The sequence below is a fragment of the Cupressus sempervirens genome, chromosome 2 (assembly GCF_028749045.1).
Source record: "Cupressus sempervirens isolate cs-2001-9-10 chromosome 2, ASM2874904v1, whole genome shotgun sequence".
Taxonomy (NCBI): Eukaryota; Viridiplantae; Streptophyta; class Pinopsida; order Cupressales; family Cupressaceae; genus Cupressus; species Cupressus sempervirens.
The window spans coordinates 701,269,144-701,281,456 of NC_143119.1; positions in this window are offsets into that span (position 1 = coordinate 701,269,144).

The following is a 12,313-nucleotide window of genomic DNA, read 5'->3' on the forward strand; positions in this document are numbered from 1 at the left end:
ATAATATAGAGAAAGATCTATTTATGAGATAAGTTTCATTATAATTGTTTGTTTCAAAGTATTAACTACAAGCAAAGCAAGTATCTATAACTATAGAGACTCAAAAATCAATTAATCTGATAGGAAAAAATGTAAATGACTAGAAAATAAGTGAATTGACTACATGCATTTTATTGAATACAAAATGATTACATATAAAATATTTGCATATTTAAATTCGTACATTTTTAAAAAAATTATGTCATGTATTTTTTAAATGTAAATTTATTTATAGAAATATGGTAATTGTCTTTATAATTATACATTAATGGTGACTGTTATTGCTCTTGATTTATTTTAGCTATGGTAGAGAATTCATTTTTAAAAAAATCAACAATCTAAATTTTAATTTTATTTTGAAAGTATTGTAAATTTGATAATAGTATAAAAAATGTTTTTTTTTTAAATTGTAATGTTAGTTATTTTTAAAAATATTTTATCATGTAATTTTTTGAATTTTTTTTTGGGGGGCAAGAATTTACTTCTATCTAATTTATTCTAGTTTTAATTTAATATTTTTTATTTAATATAAATTTAGTTTTATGACAAATTTTATTTTATCTTTTTATATAATGTAAAATTGAATAATTGTATCTACACAACATACACAAGATAACCAAATCAATCGCATTCATTGATTATTTCTTAATATGTATCAACTATTTTTCTCTTTGAATATGTGTTGTGCAATGACAATATTAATAGAAATGAACATCATTAAAAATTCAATACATATATCATTACAACTCTAACAGAGCTCTTATTTAAGTATATGGGAATAAAAAAAAAAATATTAGGAATGTATAAAAAACTTTTAATAAAGTAGGTCAAATGGATAAAACTCACTCTCATATATATAATAAAAGGGTATGACTCAAGACATTATTTTTAATAGTTTTAGAAGATAACACAATTCACAATTTAAATATGAGGAATTATCATGATTTCACTTTGAAACTTTAACATATACTTAAATGTTTAGAGATATAATAAGATCAAGGGTGTCTCTAGGTGACTTTCATTAATTGCATTATCCATAATACATTAATGTTGTAGTGATAAGAAGCGTTACAGGGGAAATGGTTCTGGATATACACCCTGATAACATTGAGAAGGTTTTGCACCTGCCAGCTGTAGATCAGTTCCAAAAGATAACATATGACATAACAGATCGATGGTATAGGGAGCATGAGTAAGAGGCAAAAGACATAATGCAGGAGAAGTACCTAATTGCCAACCCCTTGCTAACAGAAGAGTCGAAAGGTTCGACATGATAGGGGGTACACAATTGATGATATTACCTATAGTATAGTGTTATTGAGCAGAGTCGTGGGACTCCCAACAGCCAACCATCTGGAAACTTGGATGGTACATTTCATTGAAACCATCAAGAGGAGGGGATTATCGATTGACTAGGCCACCATCATTAGCAACAATTCGGACGAGCAACTCATTTCAGTGAAGATTGACCCTTGGTTCTTCATGACCTCTTATGTCACATATCTTCAAGCAACCAAGCCAATAGATTACCCAGGGTTAGTTAAGAGAGGGAGCACACAAGACACAAATACTTGGTCGTACATAATATACTTGTAGTTGGTACAAAAGAAGTTCCCATTCAAAATCCCAAAGTATAGGTTGGGGAGTGATGGCTTCATCTTCGCCATAATCTGGTTCATTGAAGGTGATTATGCAAAAAGAATATCCATAGAAGTCACTGACTGAGTAGCACAAGTGGGTGCTTACTATATTCAACTCAACATGTTTACACATGTTCAGGTGATTAGAACTCTCCTATGTTTGAAAAAAATTCCCCTGATATGTTGGTACTACTGGAGATCTAGCTAGGATTGGCCTCAACTTATCATAGGGTCATAAAGCAGCATAAGAAGACATGGGTATGATCCAGATCTATTAGAGCTTTCAAGGTCAAATAATGTCAGGACATTACCACATATGAGTTGGAATGGGGTTAGTATCCCTTAGATGACTACCTAGTAGCTCGCTTATACTTCAACAGCATTGGGATGGTGCGACACCTCATGGGGAAACAATTTGTACCTAGTGCCACAATCAAAAATTGTTAGATGAGTTGTGTAGATGACTACGACGTTTAGATTAGGAACGACTATAGGACGAGTCTATAGATGGCGGAGAAATCCCTCAATCTAAACATCCCTCTAAAGATATGGAACAAAGATATTGAAGATGTGTTGGATCCACTATAAAAAAAGGGATAAAATCTTTGAGAGGTTGATAATGAATGTCGAGATTAGACAGGAAAAAAATCATGATATACAACACAGGGCCAGGCATGTCATCCAGTTAATCCAAGATTGGGTTAGAAAGCCCTTTCACTTGGAATCAATTTTGAATGTGTCAACACTACAAGCAAAGGCCAGACCTAAGAAAGGTAAAGGGACTAAAGTCATTGTCTCGACATACTAGGAGAAGTCCCCAGTGCGACCAGAGATAGTCTACAAACATGAGTGGGAAGTGGCTTACTTCTATAGTGATATGGCTAAAGGGAAGAAGAGAAAGAAGGTAGTGCCTGAAGAAGAAGCCCGACCAAAAGAGGCTTCTAGTGAGGAACCACAAGTTCAAGGTGAGGAAATAAAAGGTCTAGAGGAAGGAGCTTAGGCTCCACCAATGAAAACCCTAGCCCAGAAAAAAAGCCTCTCCATCAGTACCTAAGAGGGTTAGGAATGAGATGGTGGTAGTAGGGGAGAAGAGGAGGAAGTTGAAGAAGAAGAAGAGTGCCTTATCACCTCAAATTCCAAAAACTATACTAGAGGTAGAAGAGGAAGAGTAAGGGGGAGAAATTGAATGCCCCCCACTCAACAAGAGGACCCGGTCGACAAGGGTGGCAAAAGAAGAAAGACAAAGGAGTGCAACTCAGATGCCTCCTTCCATTCCAGAATAGCTAATCCAACTCAAGGAGTCCACGTATCAGGAAGGGTGCATAGAATCTATGGAAGTGGATGGATCTGATTTCTTTGACCTCTTATATTTTGACTTAAAGCCCATCAGGACACATTTTGAGGGAAGAGTAATAAGGGACACACCTTAATAAGAATCCCTAGGTGTGGACTAGAATCAATTACCTCCATTACTACAAGGACCAATGGGTTTGCCACCTCTACCACCAAGGAAGCCACCTTCACTGCCTCCTCCTTTCCCAGAGCAAGAAACATCCCTATGCCCCCACCATTCACTCAATTAGATAGTCATGCAGTTAGTGGGGATGACTTTCAATGGGTGCATACCAATGAGGTTTGGGAGGAAGGATAGATTTTTGGAGAGAAAACACAATAAGTAGAAGGATCTAAAACCTCTCCTCTAAGGACTATTCAACCACCCCATTCGTCGAGCCAGCTAAGATAGAGAAAGCTCCAAAAAAGAGTGACTAGGGTAAGAGCCAAGTTTTCGAGATGACCTCATCTTCGAGCCAATATATGTCTCTTATGGGTCTAGCTCTGGCATGGATGAAGCAAGAATTATTAACTTGACAGAGGAGATACAAAGAGTACATAGAGCTCAAGGGGTTGGAGGCATTAACAAAGGAAGTGAAGACATGGTGCCTATTTAGGGTGATCCAAAGTAGCTTGCCTTTTTCATGAGGAATCAAGGTAGTTATCTAATAATACATATAGCTATTCCTCCTTCGCATGCACACATTGATGATATTTGCCTCAAAGACTACCAAATGCAGGAGGTGATACTTGGGAGGCCACCCCTCACATGACCTTTGACAACAATAGACTTGAAATAGATATTTCAGCACCTAGATGAAGATGAGGCGAAAATTTTGGAATTGAGAAAGCATAATGATCTACTTTGGGAGTATGTAAAGGAGGTAGTTGGTCCATTGGACCTGGACCATGTTGAGCTCACATTAACAATTGCCCTTGAAAAATGAACTCCAACTGCAGCATAAGGGGATTCATTTTTGGACATGCCAAAGGTGGCATCATAGTTTTGAGGATAAAGGCATTAGTATAATTGAAGGTAATTTGAGCCTTCTACATAGCATCTAGAAGAACATTAACAAGTTGGTCATGGTAGTAGACCAATATTTTGGGCCAATGGATGAAGTGCATACCTGGACCAATGATCTGGAAGCATTGAAGACCATCAAAGGTTAGATGTATCAAATGTTGATGGATGTATATACTATAGAAGAATCAGATAAGATAGATGATTGGATTGAAAAGGTATCAGTCGACAATAAATTCATGATAGGCTTATGTGAAGAGATCTAGGATATGAAGAATAAGGCTTGAGAATAGTTTTCAGAGGTAGATAAGTATTAGAGTCCTAGCAACTTAGAGATTTTGGTAGATGACTCAAGGATATAGCTTTGCTTAGTCAAAATAGTGGTACATCAATTTAGAGCTTTGTTTGAAACAACATCCTCTTAAGATGATGTTATAAGGATCTTCAAAATTGAGGAGGCATTGATCGAGTTGGACCCTAAGATGGAAGATTTTGCAAAAAACCAAAATAGAGATCAGCAACTACCAACAAATGTTGTATTCTAGTTATAAGTCCTTAGAATTTTTAGGAACTGAAGAAATTATTGTCTTCACCCAAAAGTTCAAAGTAGTGCATCCATAAATCATTTTGGTACAAGGTTCACAAAACCCAAATGCTAGAAATTAAGATTTTCACACTTAGAGAATTCTACCAATTTTGGTTCTATCATCTAGAGGTGTGTTAGTCCGAAGGTGCACAATACACAAAGGTGTTCTTTTCAAAAGGTGCACAAAACACAAAGGTGTGCTTTTCAACAAGGTGTGCCAAAAATTCTAATCATTAATGGTGGCACTGACAGTCAACTGCCAGTTGTTATTTTTAGCATTCCATGCACAAAAAATGTGTTTTGACAATAGTTTAACTCCCAAAAATTCTTAGAGAAGGTCAAGTTTGCAGCATTTTTAGAACTCTTGGTAACTCCTAGATCATCCCATGACTTTTCTCTACTTATCTTCTTCTTTTTTATTATTTCAATTCATGTAAAGGCTCATGCACCCATCAATTGATATAAACAAGGGTGGAGACCTACTTAGCACCATTTAGAGACTTAGTTTGTAGATAATTAACTTTATTTTATTAGTTTTTAGCATAGTGTTTACATTAGAAGAGTTCTCACTCCTAACACAAAACAAGGAGAGGGTTTCTTATAAATACATGGATGTAATATGTACTTTAGGTCGATATTTTGATGCAATAATAAATAATATTGATGCTCTCATTCTAAGTATAGTAAATCTTGTCGAAGTGTGTTATTTTTTGTAAATTTATGTTCATGAATAGTAATGGAGCAATGATTTTATTGCATTGTGATAATTGTGTGATCTTTAAATTATAGTGTTTTTCTTATGTTAACAAATTCTATTATTGTGACAAATTGGAGAAAGGACCGCTATTGTTCTTACATAGCATTTTGTCTCATGTGTGTACATTTTCTGTGGCTAAACAATTTGATGAATTGTGAAACATCTTTTGGTTTTCATTAAAGTTTCGATTGACAATTGCATTAGTGGAGTTGAGAAAGCGTTGCTCCTAATTTCATTGGTTTCCTACTAGGTCATTTTGATAATTTAATTTGCAAATGTGTTGCTACTTTCACTTATGTCCATTAGAAATTTCCCTTTCAGTAATTTTCTTTAATCTCTCATTACTCTATCTTTGTTATTTCATTTTCAAACACTTGGTTAAAATATGAATTCGTGTAGTTGCATTGATAATAAATTTTTTTTAAATAGGAATTCATATAGTTGCATTGATAATAATTTGCATTCATCATAAAATACAAAATATATTGGTTTTGTGGTTATGTTTCATCAAAGTTGTGCAGAATTGGTAGATACTAGTAAAGGCCTCCTTGTGAACATTCACATTTATCTTTGATTGAGCTACCTAGCAAGTTAGAAAATAACCATCTGAAATCTTGCAATTGGTCATTGATCAACTTTTCAAGAGAGAGATTCATGAGAATTTATGTCATTAGCATCATGTAAAACAATCACTCAATAGAAGTTGGCACTAAAAGGAGGGCCTGAAAACCATTCTACCCAAAAAACTAAGTTGTATTTTAATAGTTTTGCAAATTTCACAGTTCTTATTTTTCTAAGTTTGTTCGCAGTCACAAGGTCCACTTTTTACCAAGGTGTATTTTTCATCAAGGTGCATAAATTGGAAGATCTTGACCCATTGTCTCCCTTTCAGTGAGCATTAAGGTCTTTGCCCTATAGACAAGAGTTCTTAGAACTTGGCCACTTTTGCAAGCCTCATAATGACAAAGGGATACCTAGGCTCCAACTACTTATATTATAAATTCCATAATCTTCATCTATATTGCATTCAACTTTACCCCCACCTATCATTCCACTGAATCCTCCACCTATGGCTTTATTTGCAAGCATGGTAGATTCACCAATCAACCTACATGGTCCACTCAATGATCTTCCTAAGAACCTTGAGAATTTTCGCCCAAGGTTCATCTCCAAAGATACACGAACAACAAAAGATCTACATCAAGGTTTTTAAAGAAATATGCAATCGAAAACAAATTTAAGAAGAAAACATGGTCATTCTCTTGTTCCCATACACTCTAGGAGATGTTGCATTTAACTTGTACATGAACTTGCTATCAGGATCTATTCCAAACTAGGCAACTTTTGAGAATTTGTTCCTAGATCAATTCAAGGCATTTGTTAATATGAGTATTTTACATCACTAATATATATCTATCAAAATGGATCTAGTAGAGACTATCTTGTGCTTTAGTCATCATTTTCACATGGAATACCACAAGTTGGAAACCCCTTACACTATATCAATGGGGGTTATAATTTAGATCTATTTAAACTCTATAAATCACCCATCATTATCTTCCTATGAGGATTGACTACTACAGACATTGATACTCTAGAAAAGGTTTTTGAAGAAGCAATCACCTTCACCAAATAGGCTAACCCCAATGGAGGATGAATGATGATGTCAGCGAATGCTAGTATGATGGTACCATTGTACCCCACAGGAGCACAAGTGATGCCCAATCTATTCATTCTGATGAATCTAGTCTCAATACAATAGGCACCTGCTACCTCAACTCTAGCTATAACCTACCCAAGATACAAACCTCCAAAATTTGCTTTCTTTGAGCAAAAGGTTACAACATCTGTCAAGGTAGAGAGCAACATTACACTAGAGCTTGATCAAATGAAAAAGACCATGTCTCAGATAATAATGAGCTAACCCATCTTTGATTATCACAAGGGAAGAATAAAAATCTCCAAAGAGCTAACATTGGCCCAAAAACAATAGTTATGGTCAAAATTACAACAAGAATTTTAGTGTAAATAATGTTGTAGGAAACAATTTTAACACTCCAAATTGAAACAATGGTTTTCAAAGATAGAATTGGCAATGGAATACTTGTCTGAACAATAGAAGTATCCATACAGACACTAATAATAATTCCTAGTTTTTCAATATCAATCTACTTAATACAAACCATAATATACCAAATGATGATGGCATGTTCATAGACCTAATGGTTGGGAGAAGATGCAGATCCCTTGCAAAATCTACTTGAAGAAATAATTACTCAATTCATAGACAATATGATTAAAAAATTGCAACGTTTGGGAGAAGATGCAGATCCAAATATCTTGCTTCTTCCATGATTTTTTTTCATTGCACCATACAAGTCACTCAAAGTTTGAAAGCTTAAATTTTCAAGATGTGATTGCCCAAGTTTTGACTTAAACAACATACTCCGCAACTAGCAAAGCTATGAGTGACATACCCAAATGATGTATTTAGGGAGGAATTTGAAGAATATCATAATGCTTTGTATAGCGATACATCCTTAGATGGTTGAGCTTTATCATCTCTTCTTGAAGGAATGATCAAAGTTCAATGAAGGAGATTCTTTGTGAGAGGTCAAGGTTGGACTTCAGTTGTCATCCATCCTTAACCTCAAACTTACAAAATCATGGAGTTGATTGAGGGATCAAGGATATAAAAAAATAACAAGAAATGCTCATGTCAAATACAACAATCAGTGGGTCATCAAGTCCAACACAGGGAAAGATGCAATGGGTCCCCAAGAAATGATATTTCAAAGACCAAATGAAGGAAAAGGTTTAGACAAATAAACATAAGTCAAGGAAACCCAAAGAAAAACCAATCTGGACACTCAGGTTTGATGGTTCCGAATGCAAACTAGGTGTCAGAACTGGAATTGAGTTGGTTGATCCCAAAGGTAAGTCTTTCTATGTTGCATATCATTTATAATTCATGTGTACTAACAATGTGGCAGAATATGCAACCTTAATATGCAAAATCCTTTTCACATTGGAAAAGAATGTCAAAGCTCTCATAGTCAAAGGAGACTCTCAGTTGGTGATTCAACAAGTCAAATTGATTTATTCCTACAATGACAAAAGGTTGATGGTTTATCATAAAAGAGTAAGGGACATGATGGAAGATTTTAAAGCATTAAATATCAAATCTATCATGAGAAGAAGGAATGCAATAGTTGATGCACTCGTAATCTTTGCTAGTGAACTACAACTACAACTCGTGGAAAGGACAAAACTCAAGAGGTTTTCAGTAGAACTCGTGGCTGCCCCATTCATTCCAGATAATATTAATAACTTCCAAGTTTTCCAAGATGACCAACAAATTCTAGAATTCATCGTGTGCAACAATTTGTTCAAAGGACAAGAAGTTGATGACACACCCAATGATGTACCTGAAAGGGATGAACTAGAATATGAAGATGAGATAATAAATCTAAAAATTAATATTATTCCTAAGGGGATAGTTGAGTTGGAATTCATCTTTGATTGAGATGAATCAATATGCCATAGGAGAACCTCTGAAGAGAAGAGAATGGATGAATGTGACTCTTACAACCTAGGCACTAAAGATGACCCTAAGATGGTAAAAATTGGAAAAGCTTGTAACTCCTAGGAAAGATCAGACATGTTGCAACCACTCACATTATACAGAGATGTCATCACCTAGAGTTATGAGGAGCTCAAGACATATGATCCCAACATTATTACCATGATATTCCCCTGAAGCTTGATGCTAAGCCTTTTTGCTAGAGATAGAGGGTGGTCAACCCCATTATTAAATCCTTGATAATGAGATAAGTATAAAAGTTGTTGGATGCCAAGATCATTTTTCTAATTCAAAACTCTACCTAGGTTATCAACTTAGTAGCTGCATGAAGAAAGATCGAAGAGATTCACTTTTACTTGGAATTTTGGAATTTGAACCAAGTATCTCATAAAGATAATTACCCATTGCCTTTGGTTGATGAAGTATTACAAATTTTAAACGGATCTAAAATGATGTCTTTTTTAGATGGATACTCAGGACACAACCAAGTAATGGTAGATGAAGAGGATAGATTGAAGTCAACATTCACCACTAAATGGGGAACATTTTCATACAGAAGGATGCCCTTTGGCTTAATTTAATGCAGCAACTAAATTTCAAAGAGCAATAGATGAAGCATTTAAGGGATTGATAAAAAAATTCATAGTCATTTGGCATATCTCTTAACCTAGAGAAGTGTTCATTCAAAGTTATTAAAGGGAAAATCCTAGGACACATCATCTCTAAAGTCAATATTTCAATTGATCCAAAAAGGATAGAAGCAATTATGAAATTATTGCCTCGTCATACTCAAAAAGAGCTTAAGTCATTTTTTGGGAAGATTAACTTTGTACAAAAATTCATCAGTGGGTTCATTGAGATAGTTCACCCTCTCAATGATTTACTTAAGAAAGGAGAAAAGATTGACTCAATTCCTAAAACTCAAGAAATCTTTTGAAGACATCCAAGTGGCTATTTCTAAAACCCTAGTACTTATGAGTTTTGATCATCAATTTCCATTCAAAGTGTATTCTTTCACTTTGGAACACTCATGTGCAAGTATTCCCACACAAAAGAAAGACAAAGAGGATGAAAGACCCATCACATTTATGAGTTGCCCCCTAAAGAATGCCAAATTAAATTATCCCAATTTGGATAAATAATTGTTTGACCTAATAAAATATATCAAGAAGTTTTGCCATTGCATAATATAGAGTAAGGTATATGCCATTGTACCTGATCACCCTGCAATCAAATCATTTCTAATGGAGAATGAGCTAGGGTAAAGAAGAGTAAAATGGATTGCCATCCTAAAAGAATTTGACTTAGAAATTCACCAAATAAAGATAGTAAGAGGACAAGGGTTAACTAAGATGATATTGGACAATGAAGAACAAAGCATGGTATCTTAGGTGGACATCAAGGAAGGGATAATAATAGATGTCTAGTATCAAGACATTATATTTTACCTCTTACAAAATTAGTACCCTTAATGGATGAACAATTCTCAATGTAGAGGTTTGAAGATGAAATCTGAGTCCTATATGCTTCAAGATAGAAAGCTCTACAATAAAAACTATGAAGGGATTTACCTAAACTATTTGGGCCATGAAGAAGTAAGAGAACTACTAGAGAAATATCATGACAAGTTTGATACTAGATATGGATTAGCGAAGGCCATGATCCATCAGATTCTAAGATTAGGATAATTTTGGCCTACCATTTTCAAGGACACATATGAGCATGTATGTTCTTGTCACATTTGCTAAACAAGTAGCAATAAGGAAAGGAACTAAGCTATACCATTGCAACCATTTTTTGAGGTTCACCCTTTCACCAAGTGGAGGCTAGATTCCATTAGGCATGTAAACCCATAATCAGCTACATAACATATGTTTGTCCTAATGACTATGAACTATTGCACATGGTGGATTGAAGCTTAAACTTTTATGAATTATACTACAAAAGTGGTCACAAATTTCTTGGAAGAACATATTGTGACTAGGTTTGGGATGTCGTTCTTTTTGGTTTGTGACAATGGGTCATACTTTGCATAAATTTTCCTTACCCAATGGGCATTGAAGAATTAGGTCATAATCAAATTTGTGTCCAACTATTTATATCTACAAGAGAATGGCATGGCTGAGTCTACCAACAAGAACATAATAACAACCATAAAGTGCTTGCTCACATAAAATCTAAGGGATTGGCACACACAATTGAAATATGCCTTGTGGACTGATAGGGTCAGAATAAAGAATGCTTTGGGAACATCCCCATGTTTGCTAGTCTATAGCCAAGAACCCATATTTCCCCTCAACCCCAAGGTTCTAGTGTTAAAATTCATGAGGGCATATGTTGAAGATGCAAATAAAGTCCAAATATGATAAATAAGCCCTTTGGAATTAGATAAGAAAAGGAAAACAATAGTAGAACACGTGTCAAAACATCAAGGTGTCATTAATGCATTTTAAGTAGTAACTTTTCTCCAAAAGTCTTCAAACTAATAGAGTTTATATTTTCTTACTGATAGTATTGTACTTCTTACTTGTCATGTTTTCTTAAAATTATCAGGGATGCAATAGAGTTTTACCTTTATTAGTTGACCCTAAGAATTATTTCTACTGATTTAATTTGAAGAACTTTCTTATTGACTTGAATTTGGTGATTTGTTGTTGGTTATGCTTTTCTCTTATTTCTTAACCCATGCTTGTTTGATATTGTTCTTTAATGATTCAATACTCATATAGTTCTTTTCCATAGCTTGTCGGTATCTACATGTTTTATTTGTATGACCATACTTATGATAGACATAACATGATGTATCAGTCAATCATGTGTATGTTTTCACATATGTATACCAACATTTTCCTACCAGATGTCAATACTTTGCATAGTTATTGCATTGTATGTTCCCTAACTTCCTTTTTAGTAATGTTCCATTCCTACAATATTCATCCTTATGAACAAATAGGTTACAATTATAATATTGGCCCATGAAGCTTCTTTCTGTTGAAGTACTCAATGCTTTTATTGTGAAATCTCTAACCCCTTGTCTAAATTTGTAGCAATTGTAGCAAAACCTATTAAAGGATGCCTTTGATGAGACATTTGATAATTTTCTTCTACACACATTAGTTGTATGTCCTAATTTATGATAGTTATAACATGTAGATTTTTTTGTGTTGATTGTTTCTTGGTTGAAATGCCTTTTCTTTGATAGTTTTAGTATTGGAAATATAAGGTAGGAAAAGTTACTGAGAGGGGATGGGTGAATCAGGAAATAATAATACTTTATCTCACTCCTCCAATTAATCCTTCATATAATATTCTGATCTAATTGCATGCATGAAAGAATGAAAGCAAATAAACA